The sequence below is a fragment of the Acomys minous genome, assembly GCF_964271855.1.
Source record: "Acomys minous genome assembly, chromosome: 18".
NCBI lineage: Eukaryota > Metazoa > Chordata > Mammalia > Rodentia > Muridae > Acomys > Acomys minous.
This window is the reverse complement of record NC_140501.1, coordinates 9,413,708-9,428,085: the sequence shown is the minus strand read 5'-3', so window position 1 is coordinate 9,428,085 and position 14,378 is coordinate 9,413,708. Positions and strand designations below refer to the sequence as shown.

Here is a 14,378-nt window from a genome sequence, read left to right as displayed (position 1 = left end):
CTATTGTTGTCCACTGTATTTTTTGAGACAGAGTCTCTGTGTGAAGCTGAATTTGCTATTTAGCTAGACTGGCTGGCAGCAAGACTTCAGGAACCTCCTATCTCCCTCAGGATTGCTCTTCAACATCTGCCTTTTACATGGGTGCTAGGGATCCCTTTTCTAGATCATCATTTATTATTATCAACAAACACTGAAGTATGTTTTTAAAACATTTTCAAAGCCTAATCTTTTGGTGAAACTTGTGTCAAAAAATAACAATGTCAGTGACAGAGTCTGGAATCTTGGACTTTTCTTCACCCTCCCAATGTCACATCTGTTTAATCACAATATTATTAAGAATCCATATTCCTGATAAAAGTTAATGTTTTTGTTCTTTTTCATTCTCATGATTCATTATAGCTCACCTATGCTTGATATTATTTTTTAAGATGAAAGACTAAATGGTCATTGAAAGAAAGGTGAAGATATAAACTTGCTCTTCCATTGTTTTAGAAAAATCATGCTTTACACTCTGTGTCGTAAGTCAACACTGTACTTAGCTCTCATCTGAAAAGCTTGATTCACCAAGAGACATTTTCTAAATTCAATTCTAGGGTAAGCTGCTGAATTACAAGCTCCCATGGCACATTTGGCACCTCTATAATTACTTGCTCAGTGTCTGCTTTTCAAAATTAATTGCAAATACCATAAGGAATAGACTGTCTCTGTTTTGTGCCACTGGTTCCCTGGTGTTTGGCAATAGTAAATGGCTAACAATTCATTAAGTGAAATTATGAGGAAAGGTTAAGCAATATAAAAATCTTTCCAATTTACCTACTTACTTTCAAAGCATGAAAGTCACCACTGATAAATGCAAGAACAATTCTGTATGAAAGAAAAACAAATAAATATGGGTTAAAGGTTACTTTTAGAATGTTGTTTTCATTTGGTAGATATAGAAGAGTAAATTGTAACCACTGATTTAAAGTAAAATTACCCTGGTTTGTGAAGGTTTCATGTCATGTAACCTTGAAAATAGTAGGATCATCAATGACTGTAATGCTTTGATGGACACTTTTTCAATATCAGATACAAATTACAGATTTTCTATTTCTCAACTTCAGAAAAATTAGAATCATAATGTCATTATTTATGATCACAGCACACTTAATAAGTCCTACATGGATTCTAGTATTCTAGAAATCATTGCAAAATTCAAGGGTAATTTTTAGGCATAAAAGAATCATATTCAAGGACAAAGCTACAGCCTGTTTAATGACCAGGAGACATTGAAAATTTTAACAGCATCTAGGCCATAATGTGCCAAGGAAATCCATGGACTTTAAATTTGATCTGCTTTTCTCCCCTGGGAATCTGATATTGAAGTTGTCCCTGAGATTTCCCACAGTTAATCCCATCACAGGACTTAGGAAAATAGCAAAGGAGTATAATAGATCGTTCTTTTTACTTAAAATTCTTCCTGGGACAAAGAAAAGGGGTTTAAAATGTGGTTTCTATAATACATATTCTTTGCCTTTATTTAAAAACAATTTCTTTGTAGATCTTCTTTCCCAAGTGAATTCTAGCACATAACCAATAACCATTGCCCTTTTGCTCCAGCAAAATAGTGTTGAATACAGATTAGTATAAGTCCCTCTGAAAGCAAAATAGAAGAAGATAATTTAAAAAATAAAATAAAATGTTAACCGGCTTCACATTTTTACCATTCTGGGGACCTGAACTAGATAGTCACTTAAAACTGTCTAGTCATGGGACAGATACCCTTTTCCTCTTTAAAAAAATGTGTTTTTTTTTTAATTATAGATTGGAGTAGTGTCTTAAAGTGTTTTAATTTTAATCAGTATTCAAATATCCAGGAAAAAATAAAATATAACACATTACTACATATACTAGAATGAACACTGTAGATTCATACAGTTAAACATTGGGGCTAGGTTTTTATAATGAGTATATATAACAATCAACATGCTGGAAAAGAAATTAATTGTTATAATTTAGCAATGCATAGATGTCACAATGATGTGTCTAGTTGTTCCTTCTACTATGCAGTAGCTAGGTGGAGAAAATGAAATAAAAGTTAGGAAGAAATTTTACAAGTAAGGCCATCAGTCAATACTCAGGTTTAGCTTTTGCTGTTGGCCAGGTAACTTTAAACTTTTTCTCACTAAATTGTCTTGATATTCACTCACTAACACAAATTCCTATATTTTCCTGAGTGTCAAATGTCTTATATAACAAATACATTATCCATGTAGGGTACAACTATCAGTCTTTAAAATATTGTGCTGTCAATGAAAAGTCCAGTTCTTACACTATTTATCAGGGTTTTAAACATATATATAGATAAATAGATAGATAGATAGATAGATAGATAGATAGATAGATACAAAGAGTGATATTAAACTACAATTATATAATTTCCCCTTCAACCATTCTCATGAAGCACCTTCCTTAATCTCTTTCAAATTTGTGTTCTCTCTTCTGTTAATTGTGGCTTCATATAGTATTGTTTATCTCTTTGTAAACTTTATATAGACTAACTCAATACCACATTTACTAAAGTCACAATAACAAAAATGATTATTTTTAATCCAATGCATAAAAATATGACAGAACAAACAAAATTTGTAGTATTATTTAATTACAATAAAAGATTATTTTAACACATAAACTATGAAACTTAAACTTTAAAAACTACTTGAGATATAAAATTTTTAAACACAAAATTTGCTGATCAATTTCTTGTGGCAGTGATGCTTTATCATTGAAAATCTTACAGAATCTATTCTATTTATATAAACAGTTATTTCCAAGATTGCATGTCTTTAAAAACGCAAAGCACTGAATGATTTTTTTGTCTTTGTGCTTGCAAAATACAGCTCATCTTGTCTTTCTTATTGTTGTCTGACCCCAAAGCAAGTGTCACAACATGGTTCTAAAATCACTTTGTATTCTTCTTAATATTACCTGTCATTAGGTACTTGCTTCATTATAAAGTGTCATTTCAAAGTTATAGCATTACATGAGACTAAAAGATGTTGTGAGGTAATGAATGCATTGAGCTAAGAATTATTTTACATAAGTGACAATGGTAATAAATATGAAGAAAAAGTAAATAGTGAACCATACCAATAAACACAGAACTCAAAAAGCAATAGAGGGATCATATGTTGAATGGTATAATTTCCCATACGTAAAAACAATGCCTCATAGGACCAAGGACAGAAATTGTTGCTCCCATAGACTTCTTCCATAGTAAGTGCCAAGCCTTAGAGTCTATATACAAAACTAGAGAAGAAACAAAATTGAAACATGTTCCTGCTCTGAGAAGTTGATCATTGCATACATTCATCTCTCCACTTTGTTGAAACCAAAGTATTTGAATACAACGAGAAAAGAGAGAAAGGGAAAAGGAAGAAAGACTGGAAAGTAGCACAGGGATGAATCTTTGTAAACAGAGTTCACTTTTTAGGTGGTTGTGTCATAGCAAAGGACAGCCCTCAGGAGCACAAATAGAGACTCTGGCAAGAGCCAGAGAAAACCTCTCTTCCTCCCTTATTATAGTACACAAAGCAGCAAGATTCATGTGACAAGGCACCTGAGTGGACTACTCTTGTCTCTTCAAGGACCCTGAGTCCTTTTGCCATGTAAGGACATGCAGCTTTTTCAGCAGCAGAGGTCTAGAAATAGGCCAAGGATGTAAATTATTGGGACATAGTTTCCAATGACTTACAGCAGAGAATCACTGTAATTTTCCAGTATGATGCTGTCACACTTTGGTAGACATGAAGGACAGTCAGAAACAATCAACCAAATCAACAAAACAAACCAAAGATTCCCTTGGTATTCGCCACTCTCCATCTCATTTCAATGAAAACAATCATAAACTTTGAACAAGAGGTCTTAGGCTTTCCCCCTAAAGTTCACACTCTCTAAGTAATTATTTTTCCATCAAGTGAGGTCACATTTAACAATATCTTCCAACATAATTTTGAATACTCTTCTCTATGGTCCTCGTGTTATTACTAAGTTTAAGCCTTTAAAAATGACATCCTTCAAAATCTGAATTACATATATTTATTTAAATTAAAAATATTCAGGCTCCCTCCTTTGTAAACTGTACATATAAATACTTTTTGTTGTTTTGTTTGTTTCTTTGTTCATTTGTTTTGGTTGAGACAAGGAGTCATACACCCCAGGCTGGGCTTGAACACAGTATGTAGCTGACGATGGCCTTTAACCTTCATCCTTCTGCTTCTATCTCCTGAATGCTGGCATTACTATGTTTGCTATGCTATGACATCAGGCTAAAGGTTTATTTAGAAATTTAGAGCTCCTTCAGCTCCTGAGATGCCTCAGTCAATACAGCGTTTGTTGTGACAACATAGGAACTCGAGTTTGAGCACAAGCATCCATGTATGGTTCATGGCTACAGCCCTAGGTCAGGGCAATCAGAGACAGGAGGGGCCCTGGTGCTTGCTGAACCTATAAGCTCCATGCTCAGTGAGATATTCTTTAGCAAACAATTAGATTAGGAACAACTAACAAGTATACTCTATGTCAACCCCCATTTCCACACGCATACTGCTATACACACACACACACAGAGAGAGAGAGAGAGAGAGAGAGAGAGAGAGAGAGAGAGAGAGAGAGAGAGAGAGAGAGAGATTTAATACATATATGATCAAAATAGTCCTAATTCTATATATTTGCTGACTTTGAAATAGGGGCAATTAAAATTTATTTTGAATGCATTTTTATCCAGTAACAGTGTGAACAGTTTGTCAGGATCAGATACTTTACATGTATCTCTGCAAGAAAGACGCAAAACATAATTTGGAATTTAAATGTCAAACATTCAGTGCATGATGCAACATGATTCTGTCATGAATGTTTCTTTGTGATACCATTAGCTAATAATGCTTTGCCATTTGATTTTCTCTTTCTATGACCCAATATGTATTGCTGAATTAAAACATATGTTTACATATAAGTAATTATTCTGAGCCCTACTGGATAATTTTAACTGGCTGAAGTTCTCACAAACATTAAAATTCAATGAAATAACAATGATAAGAAAATGCATTTTAACTTTCTGTATCCAAGCATTGTTCTGAAAGATATTTTATATTAGCAGATACTATACTAATCATACTGTGGTTTGAGTTCCCTTTTTATGCAGATTACATTATAAATTCATGACTGATTATTTACTGACATTTGTATACAAATGACACAAATGAATATCAACAAAAAACTGTAAGACTTATGATCATTTAACTTACTAAGTATAAATTTTCATCTGTTGAGATAGCAAGCTAAAAATTATATCTTTCTTTAAATGATGAATTTCCCACATTTAGCAAAGAGGTAAACCACTAAATCTGTCCCATCAAGGATTAATACATGATGGATATAGAACCTGTGACCTTCTGCTTTGGAGAGACAAACTCATTTCCTCCAATGCAGGCCTTGATTAAAAGGAAGATAAGTGAAAACTATTCCTTTTGTTCTTTGCTGCCCATTTCTGACCAGACCGACACATTTAAATTCCATTTGTTTTTCTCACACAAGTGTTCATTTCTCCTATACCCAAATATATTGTTACCTTTCCTTAAGCCCCTGCAGTAGCTCAGACCCAGCACAAAGGATGCATGACATCATTCTATTTCAAAATCTAATTAGAAAAGATAAGAAGCAAGAAGTTAACTGAAAAAAACCAGCCCGAAAAAGAAGTGGGTAAGAGGGGAGTCTGGAGGGAGCTCTGACTAGAGTAGCTGGATGAGTGGGAAGCTCCTTGCTTTTTATTGGTATGGAAAAGTTTTCACCGCAGAAAGAACCCAGTCTTTGAACTGGCACACATGGTTTGAGTTAGACCACATGGGCATCGTGGACACTTTCTCAACAGGACAGCGTAATTCTCATTAACTAGAGTTAATACCTGCCTCAGCCTAGATCTGTAGTTCTCAATCCATAGATTACAACCCCTTTGAGGGGATAAGGTCAAACAACAATCCTTGCACAGGGATTGTCTAAAACCATTTGCATATCAAATGTTTATGATTCATAACAGTAGCAAATTTACTCTTATGAAGCAGCAAAAAAAAATAATTTTGTGATTGGAGACCACCACAAACACACCACATGAGGAACTGTACTAAAAGGTCGCAGCACTAGGGAAATTAGGAACCCCTGGTCTAGAGCAGAGAATATCAGATCAATGGGACATAAAATGCAGTCTGTTGATTATGGTTGTCATTAAGTATGAAAAAAAGAGCTCACTTGATAATTTACTTATTCAGGTCAGGACTTTTGAAAATAGTTTGTAACTATTTTCCACATTTTATTTTGAAACATCTTTTTCTATATGTGTTCCCTTCACCTTAAGAAGTGCTGCTCATATGTGTCAGATCATGTAACTATTTTCAATATACTGAGAGTTTCTATTCAATATTTTTCATATTGAAAATGTCATACATGAGCACTGCGTCTATATTACATCCACACCTTTAACTACCTCACCTACTGTATCTCCTTTCTTGAATTCATGGTCCCTTCTTGAGTCATCATTGTTTCATGCATATGAATATATATATATATATTTATATGAATATATGCATATTTGTATATATAGTCTATGGAGTCCACTTACCTGTGGCCATATATCATGTATCCAGGGGTGACCACATGGCTGGCTCTAGGCATCTTATGCAGAGTCTGGGCATTGAAAGAAATTGATTCTCCCTCTCTTGGCTGCCATTGACCAGCTGTAACTCTGCTTCTAGGGATAGGGCTATGTGTACTTTCCCTGTCTATAATGCCATCTCAGTGGTCTCATTATCATTATTATTTTTATCTTTCCCAGACAGCAACATTGTTTATTAATGCAGCCTCCCTCCATCTCTCATACAAAGAAGACAACACCTAACAGCAGCAAACAATCTGGAATTGTGAATCCAACAATCATGTTGTCCCCTTTTATCTGATTTTATCTGAGTCTTGGGCATAGCAGTGGAATTGTAGATGTCTCAGTTTGGGACAGGTATCCCACAGTTATTGATTCTCTGCATTTTGATGATTTGTAGTCCTCTGTAATAGTCTCTATCTCTCTCAAAAAGATGTTTCATTGATGAAGGGTGAGATCAGCACTTACCTATCAAAGTTTTGCTAAGAACTTATAGTGCATAATTCTTTTTTTTTTTTTTTTTTTTTTTTTGGTTTTTCGAGACAGGGTTTCTCTGTGTAGCCTTGGCTGTCCTGGACTCACTTTGTAGACCAGGCTGGCCTCGAACTCACAGCGATCCGCCTGCCTCTGCCTCCCGAGTGCTGGGATTAAAGGCGTGCGCCACCACCGCCCGGCTTATAGTGCATAATTCTTATGAAATAAAGTAACATTAAGAAAAAGGAATGGAATAACAATTGAGATGTAATATGAATAAATTAATACTATATGTATATAAATCGTTAGAAAATAAAGATACTTTTAAAAAGCTGAAAAAAAGAATGATTATTTTACATGTTTGACATTGGAAAATGTAGTCTGAATATATGAATTTGTCACATACTTTACATCATCCAGTATTTTCCCTTCATTTAGTCATAGCTAAAATATTCTTTCATGAATAGAAAGAATCACCTAATTTTTATATGTTGTCTTGGAATTTCCTTTGCTGTGAGGAGACATCATGATCATTTTTTTTCTGAATTTAAAAAATTTTACATATACATTTATATTATTACATATATATACAATAAACTATCTACTACACAAAGAACCATCAAACAATCAGAAATTATATAAATGTCACATTACTAGTTTTTGGCTATTTGTATTTGGCAGCCTTGAAGAAAACAAATTTGCTATCTTGGTGAGGCTAAAAATCTGAATGTAAATCAGTGTCTATCGGATCTAATCTCTATCAATTTAAAACATCTATCCAGACCTGAAAACATCTTAAGCCCTAAACAACTAAGCTTAGTTGTAAAACTAAACTATCTGGTCTTCAACCCCATCAGAGGCTTGAGAAGGAATAAAATTAATTACCTGAGTATACAGGGAGTGCAGGTTAGCAGCTTCCAAAACGAGAAGGTGACAGAAACAGTTTGCTGTCTGAACAGTCACTCAAAACTCTCCATAACGTTGGAGCATCATCTTCATCCTTCTGGCCCAATATATCTGACAGACATACTTGTGAGTCAGGAACTATTGAAGCCTTGTTTACTCTGTCTTGGCAGAGTTTGGGTGTCGACTCTGCCTGCATTCAACCTTGTCCATTTTTAGCCAGAATTCTGTCTGTGATAGAAACAAGGATAATCTTTTAATGGGCTGGTAGAATTCATCATTGAAACTGTGTAATAGTGAGCTTCTCTTTACTGGAAAACTCTTCAATAGTTCTTTGATCTTGTTACTTATTATTAATCTATTTAATCTTTCATTATATTGGTTCAATTTGTTGGGTCACATGCATTTAGTCATTTATTAATTTCTTCTAGATTTTTCAGTTTATTACATTGTAATTTTTCTAAATTATTTTCAAAAAATTCCCTATATTTACATAACATATTTTTATATCCTTTCTTGTGTGCCTAATTTGTCAATGTGGCTCTTCTCTCATTTGTTTTTGGGTCATTTTGAAATGGATTTGAGATTCTTATTTATTTTAGAGGATATGACATGTCATGTTTTCACTTTCTTTGGAGTCTAGAATATTTTTTTAAATTTTTTTCAAAGACCTACTGAAGTGGTTTGTATGAGAATGTTTGGTCTCTAAATGGTGGCATGCTTATGGAAGATTAGGAGGCACAGTGTACTTGGAGGAGGTGTGGTACCCAAGTTTCCCCTTGAGATTTCAAAGCCCATATCAGAAATTCTTTTTCTCTGCCTCCAACTCACACATAAGTGCTTCAGCTCTCAGCTACAGTTCCAATGCAGTACCTGCCTCGCAGCAGCCACTGTAAGCAAGTAAGCTCTCAGCTACAGTTCCAATGCAGTACCTGCCTCCCAGCAGCCACTGTAAGCTCCCAATTAAATGTCTTCTTTTATCAGTTGGTTATATCATATCTTCACACCAATAGGAAAATCACTAAGACACCCTGTTTGTTATTTATGCTTTTATTAACTAACTTTGGCATTTACATGTTCATGCATGCGTAAAATGCATTCGAATTATTCTCACCTCCTATTCCTTTCAGTCATCCTCTTTCCCACATTTGTAAGTTTTTGTTTTGAGACCCATTAAATTTATCCAAATCTTTTTGTGTGACCTTGAGTTTGACACCATTTATTGGAATTTGGGGAGCTTACTAGTGGGTACCTAACAGACCACAATGACTCTAAGTCTCCTAGAATCTTTCAGTGGTGCACGTGGTGTGGGAGGGAGGAATATGGCTCAATGAGGCCCCTCCCCCACCTATAACTGACTATTGATGGAACCAGTCTTGTTTAGGCTTGCATATTAAACCACAGTTACTGGGAGTTCAGGGTTGGAATGTTTGTACCATGGCCAGAAGATAAGATTTTGAGGCCTTTGTCCCAATCTTTTAGTGTTCACATTCTTTCTAGCCCCTCTTTTATAAACTTCTTCAAGCACTAAGGAGGATGGTATAAATGTCTGATGTCTTAGCCTGCAACCAACACTTACTCTCAGTACCATGAACAGTGGAGGGACTCTCACTTTGTTCCAATTCATTACAAAGGCTGAAAATAGCAGTTGTCTAGCATATGTGCATAAATATTTAAAATGCAGTTTATCATCATGTCAATTCAACTGAGCAATAATCGTAAGATTGCACCTAGGAACTATGGCTTCCATGGCTATGTCTTGGGCAGGGTTTATACCACCTCTGGTGAAATGGACCTCAAACTAAAGAAGAGAATAACTGCTTATCTTACCTTCACAACAGTGCTCCTAATGCTAAATAATTGTGCACATCTTGCCTGGTTAGTTGGTATTGAAGCTCTTAGAGGGCAGACTTCAATAAGATCATTGAAACATTTATTTCCCCAGGAGCCTCTTTTGTACGTCCAGACAAGAAAGAAGTTTCAGCTCATTTTATCTATATCTTGCTACTAAGGAATGACTCCACCAATAGGGCCTTGGCTGGTCTAGTAGACAACCAAGAAGAAGGACTAAAGTCTGTATTGTTCCTTCCATGCAATTTGACAAACAGCACCTATAATAGTACTCCATAACTGACATGTGGATTTTTGTTTAGTGACCCAATGATTTTAAAGAACAGCATTATTCAGACATGAGGGTTAGCTCCCTTCTTATTCAGTGTATATATATAATATTTTAATTGGGCTACAAGATAGTAAATTTGTGTGGCTTTTTCATAAACCTTTTGATTATTGTTAACTCAACCCTTCATCTCCCTACTCTTTTCCCTAGTCAGTTTATTCACCCACAGCATTCTTTTGTTTTCATTTTTGTTTGTCTTCTACCACCACATTCTCCTTGAGTCATTCCCCTCCAAATGGCCTTTTTCTAGTTTTATGATTTCCACAAGTACTGTGACTTAAACACACATAAAGATTCAAACCAAGGACCCACTTACGTAAGAAAAAATTCTCTATTTCTCTTTTTTGAGCCTATATTACCTTATTCAAAATAATTTTTCTAATTTCATTAATTTACCTGTAAATTTTATCATTTCTCTTTTTATATAGCTAAATTAACTTTCACCGTGTATATAACTCTCATTATTTAAAGTTTAATGTTTCACTGTTCACGTACTTGTACATTTCCTTTAGCTTTTCTTATTAATTCATGCTAATATTCCATTATGATCTGATAAGATACTAGAATTGTATTTTAAGACACTAGAAAATCTGTCTCAAACAATAGGTCTCTTTGACAATGATACCTGACTACAACATTCCAAGACTTAGGGGACAGTTTACTGTATTTTGAAATTTAAAGTTCTGAGCTGCCTGAAGATTATGCAGTACCGTTTTGGTTAACAATTTTTGTAAGCTGTCACCCACACTGGAATAGGCTTTGATGATATAGCTGACTTTGAGTAATTTATACTCTTCCTAGTAACCCCTAACTCATATTCTTGTTAGTAAACCCAATAAAACCCGTTGTTTCACCAAGTTGAACTTTAGTGGAACCTGTACTTTGAACTATCTTCGGTTCTGCATCTGGGCCACTAGATGTTTGCTCTTCTCTCACTGGATACAATAGCTACCAATGCAGCTTGCCATCAGAATCACTATTGCTCCAATTTCCCCCAAAAGGTTTGTCTTACAGTAAGTGCATGTTTCTCTGCTTCTAGAATAATTGTTCTGATGTCATCAGGTCTCCCCATTATCCCTTATGATGTCAGCTATGAGAGGCCCACCCCCACTCTGGAACTGTTTGTTGAGCTGAAGGCATTTCTATTTCTCTATGCGTTAACTTGCTGTTCCTCCATGGTTTCCAGATGTCAACTTTCTTTGATCCTTAGTATTCTTCATCTCTTAGGTGGCCTGAAAATATGCTTTGTTTGTTACTCTAACTCACAATTAAGGACTCACAAAGAGAGAACATAATCTGCCAACTTACCCCAGAAGAGGACAAAAAACAGAAACAAAACCCAAGTTTATGATGTCCACGCTCTTGATCAGTTCATTGACAGATGTGAATTGCATATGATTTCTTTTCTCCTTGCGAGAAATGTTTTTTTCTTTTGAATACATTTTTGTGCCTCTAACAGTATCCTGATTTTACTAACTCCCCTCACCTTTCATCAGAGGTGCAGTTATTAATAAGAGGAAAAAATTCATCACTGGATAACATCCAGTTTAGTTCTTCTGCATCCCTAGCTAAGACAGTTAAGACTCATCTCTTTCTAAATGTGTCTTTTTAACATTGCATAATAAAAACCTATGGTTAAAAATGCTAGCAAAGAATCCAAATTAACTTTTGTTGTGTTGTGTTTGTTGGCATTCTTCTGAATGTTTCTTATAAAAGCAATTGGATTCAGCTCCAGAAATGTACACTTGCACTTGCCGTTTGCCCTGAGATAAGTGTTCATTACAGAGGTTAAACACACTCCTTAAGTCCACAAACTGTTAAATAATGGAGCAGAATTTCAAATTTAAGTCTTCAGTTTTAAATCAGAGTCTCTCATATGGAAATAATGGAAATGCACTTTATGTCAATGAGATTTTTGTGAGTTCCTAAAATCCCCTTGCATAGAAGCATATGACTGATAACAGTAGTCTTATAAAACACACAGCAGAAACAAGTAACTGATTTCCTTTATTTAATGAGGTTAAAAAATTATAACAGTTAGTTATGTTGAGGGATGCTGGTTTGTTGTATGTTTGACTGTTGTTGTTTTACAAAACTTATGGCGTGATCTCTATAACACTATTTCCGCTAAAGGCATGACTAGATGGCTGTCATTGGATTCATTTCACAGTGTTAAAGGATCGAAAGCTTGAAATTTTTACCTCATTTCTATTTGATTGGTTAGGCTTTCAAATTTGCAGAGATATTGATGACAGAATATTTTACTACTGAGGATACAATAACAGCACAACCTGGCAATTCACAACATCTCTCCTGACTTCTACCTACCCAGGTTCCAGGGAAGGCAGTTGCATAGAGGTGGTCAAGGGAGCACACAGCAATGAACACAGCAAATTTTTAATAGAAAACATAGTAACATTAACCTCCACAAAACATCAGTGAAAGGGAATTGCAATCATACCTGGCCATGTTTTTACATTGGAAGAAGCCACGTGGTGACTAGTAAACAATTGATCTGCACTCACAGAAGACACTATTTTTATAGGAAGGTTATGTCTCTCAAAGTTGCTAGTTTGATATCTCTGAAATTTTATTCCAGATTGGAATGGCATTAGGTCTTAAGGAGTGTCATGCCCATGGAGAACTGTTCTAATGTGCTGTGGTGAGAATAGAGGTTTTTACGTAACTTGTGCAGGTGCTCATCAATGCTCACTGGCACTGCTGCATGGAAACTCAGCTTCACGATCCACATGTGTAGACACTTTCCCACTTCCTTGCTTGTATTATTACAGTGAGTCTAAAGAAGACCTTCCCTAGATGCCCAGCTGCCTGGTTAGGTCTGCCTTTCTGTTAGATGGCAGTATTACTGAACTTTCTCAGGGGAAGAGAACAGTTTCAGAGAAAGTTATACTGACCCTCCTAATTCCTTTGAAATGTTGTCTAAATATATCTAAGAAAAATGTTCTTTTATTCTTCAAGGACGTATTAGGTATGGCCATGGCAAAGCTTTCTTCTTTAGCGTAAAGAATCATTTTTTTCTGAAACTGTCTTTGTACAAATATAGTTAATTCTACAAATGGCATAAAATGACAGAATTGTAAATATTGCACTGAGAATGATCGTCTGGTCATCATTATAGGTAAACACATGGGGAACTAAAGCCCAAAGCAATTAAACGACATGTTCATAGTCGTATATTTGATCAGACACAGAACACAAGAGCCCTCATTCTTATCTGGATTCTACTTGCTTTCCATGGACGCAAGATGAGTCTCACACCTTTCAGTTTGTGCTCATGGAAGTGCTGCCCTGGCATTGCTTGAAAAGAACAAACCCCAAATCTTATGAGCCTTAAGAAAAACCACAGCAAAAACAAATACTGCATGGTTTTTGTTTTGTTTTGTTTCAAATTTGAAACAATGTATATAAAGCCCAAATGTAATTAATGCTTTTTAAAAATCCCTTAAGTTTTTACTGGACTCACATCGCTCACCAAGACAAAGAACATTCTCTGGGTTCTGCAAAGCAATTACAGAAACAAATAGTTTCTCTTTAGCAAAATAAAACAGATCCGGGGGAAAGACCTATTTATATCTATTTCCCCTGAGGCTTTTATTTTTCTTTTTGAAATGAGCCTCAAGGAGAATTATAAATCTGGGCCTGTATGACTCAATTATGTAAATGTACTAATTATAGATGGAGAAGCTTCCATCTCATGTTTTCTTTTTTCTTTCTGACTAAACCTGCTTTTAGATTTATGTTTTCCAGAGTTCTGAGAAGGTAAATATTCTACCATGAGCAGCATTTAGAAATACATGTCCATTAACCCTGTTGTCAACATATAATCTTTCATAAGATTCAGTGTGGTTTCAGTCCCTGAGATCATCACAAAGGGCTTTCATGGACTCTCCAGTTAATTTGAAAGCATTACATTGTTATGGCTTCATAAGTAGGCGATTAGACTTTAATGATGTGCTGAGGGATATTTTAAAGCAGGGGCTCCCTACTCATGGCCAAGATCACTACTGATCCTTACGTGCTAACTCCATCAGTGTTAATAAATGATGAGGTTTGAACTTTCACTTTCTTTTTGTATGCATATGTATGGATATTTGCATGTGGGTGCATGTGTATATG

The 14,378-nt window shown here is 35.3% G+C and overlaps 1 long non-coding RNA gene across 5 annotated transcripts in view; it reads right to left on the bottom strand.

Moving 5' to 3' along the window:
• LOC311589076 overlaps positions 1–11,259 on the bottom strand; it is a 162,896-nt gene extending 151,637 nt beyond the window's left edge. For 4 of the 5 annotated variants that reach the window (XR_014776409.1, XR_014776410.1, XR_014776412.1 and 1 more), the window contains exons 1-3: positions 11,123–11,259; positions 8,045–8,293; positions 822–864 (exon numbers count right to left, since the gene is read on the bottom strand). This is a non-coding gene — a long non-coding RNA (uncharacterized lncRNA). The remainder of the gene's footprint in view (positions 1–821; positions 865–8,044; positions 8,294–11,122) is intronic. The other variant, XR_014776411.1, reaches the window with a different exon arrangement.
• Positions 11,260–14,378: the final 3,119 nt, after the last annotated feature.